Raw genomic sequence first — 2,276 nt, 5'->3', positions numbered from 1 at the left:
AGCATGGTTTAACCTAAATTCGCTTTGCCTCGGCGTGATCCAACAATAGCATTGTAATTTTGGGTAAAACTATCGGTGTTAGAGATAGAATACCTATCTTTCAAGGTTGGAGTATCTACGAAGTCCACCTGTTGTTCTAGTTCAGAAAGGGTATCATCGTCAATTTGGTAAATCCCAAATTAGTTTTGTTCCTCTAGAGCAGAATGAAGTGAGTCTAGAGACTCTTTGATTTTGGCTAAATGTGGCCCTTCCATTGAGTAAACTCTCCTTCCTCGCTCTTCGTCCATCATTTCGTAGGATCTTCCTGTAGATACATTATTGATCCAACGGTTCGCGTCTTCAGGGTTCCTGGTACTGAAGCTCCCTTCACTGGATGTGTCAAGCGTGATTTGGTAATGCAAGTTAATACCTCAGTAAAAGGTATTAATGAGCTGTGGTTCTGAATAACCATGGTGGGGGCATTCAAGCTGGTAACTCTTGAATCTCTCCCAAGCTTTTCTGAATGATTCTCATGGATCTTGGCGAAATGTGGAGATTTTCCTTCTTATATCCCAGTAACGCGTCTCATCGAAGAAGTGATTAATGAAGGTATTCCTTATTTCCTTCCAGCAGGTCAAAGAGCTTACTGGTAGTTGGTCCAGCCATTTTCTGGCTTCGCCCTCTAAGGAAAATGAAAAGAGTTTGTTGGGGTCAAAAAAGGTTACGACGAAGTTAACGTCCAAATCTCCGAAGAAGAAAAACGTAGAAAACTTCTTCGACAAATACTTTTTCGAAATAGATTCTTCTTTACGAAAAACCTTTACGGAAGAAGCGAGAATCATCGGACAAGGGCTCGAGAAGGATCGTTACGCAGCGACCAAACACGTGCTCCGCTCGGTCGCTACGTAGCGACCGAGTTCGAGCCAAAGCTCAGTCGCTACGTAGCGACCGACCTCTTCTGAAACGTCGATACGACATCAGTCCATGCATTCTCGTCTATCCTTCGATGCTATCTCCCGAATACCGTAGCGAACCCATCTCACGTTCCCTGCCATTTCCAAGTTATCAATCAAACTTTACCGTAAAAACCGCGGAAAGTTCATTCTTTATCGAAAGAAGCCGTAATAAACGCTTCGAGTCGAAAGACGGCCCAAAGGGACCTAAGACGTGACTTGAGGCCCAACTTATGATTTCTTAACCAACAGCCCCTGAACCACGTGTCGGTTTACACTTGGTTCGCAAGGGAAGATAAATGTCAAGTTTTCGCGGATAAATACGAAATTTGGAAGATAATTACGAAGATCGGAAAAATTGGAATATCTCCATTTTTATGCTATGGTGGCTTAAGGGCAGAAGAGGAAGAGCGTAAACCGACCTTGGAGCCAGTATATAAGGGATCCTAGGCGAGGGGCATGTGGGACACTTTTTCAGAGAAAACTTAGCACTTAGAGCAATTAGGCAACTTTCCGTTTTTGTTTTTTCGAGCTCCGACTCAACTAGGTTTTGCAGTCTTAGGTTGTTATAACTAGGAATCTCGCCGACAGCTCTCGTAGCCAAGGCTTCTACCTTGTTGTAACGCTCATACGCGGATTCGGAATAAAACTCCTTTTGCTCTCTTCTTACGATTTTTATATTTCTTCGTTGTCATTCTTGCGTGTTCTGATTGCTTGGCGTGTGGTTTAACAGATATCCGGGACCTCTGGGAAATTAGGGTTTTCCTAGTTTCCTTATTTAAACAAAAATCGACAGTGCGAATTTCGGTTCCCACAGTTTGGCGCTAGAAGGAGGGGGGGTACGGATCAATCTAACTCTCAACCACATCACGCTCAACCAGACATGTCAACTGACGACACTGATAACATGCAGACTCCTCTTAACGGAGGCAGCGGCACTGATCTCCATACTCCCACAGCGGACGTATCCGCGGGCAACGCACCAGCCAACGCTGCGGCGCTCGAGGATTTTAAAAAGATGTTCGCCACCTACGAAAAAAGGTCGGAAGAACAGGATAAGCTCGTGAGCACCTTGACCAAACAAGTTGAAACTTTAACGGCAAGGACTCGAGCAATCTGCCCCCGTGGAACCACTAAAGCCGGCGGGAAAAGACTCGATTTTGCGACCCCACTCAACAGGCCTGGAGCCGTCCAGGAACGACCTTCGGGTCAAAACCCTAGCGAGAAGTCTCCCGTCGAAAGGGGAAACTCCGAAAGCCCTCCACCTCCCGCGAAGGCTTCGGAGGACAACGGAGTCGAGCAAGTCGACCTGGATCCTAGCGATGTCTCCAACAATACTAATGA

General features: G+C 45.9%; 1 non-coding gene across 1 annotated transcript; it reads left to right on the top strand.

Annotated features, from left to right (window-relative positions):
• Positions 1 to 444: 444 nt before the first annotated feature.
• On the top strand, positions 445 to 551 carry LOC125581135. The gene has a single exon (XR_007318846.1). It is a non-coding gene; the product is annotated as a small nucleolar RNA R71 (small nucleolar RNA).
• The last annotated feature ends 1,725 nt before the right edge of the window (positions 552 to 2,276 follow it).

This window comes from Brassica napus, chromosome C1, assembly GCF_020379485.1.
Source record: "Brassica napus cultivar Da-Ae chromosome C1, Da-Ae, whole genome shotgun sequence".
NCBI lineage: Eukaryota > Viridiplantae > Streptophyta > Magnoliopsida > Brassicales > Brassicaceae > Brassica > Brassica napus.
Note: the sequence above shows the minus strand (reverse complement) of the source record. Positions and strands in the feature narration are given on the sequence as shown.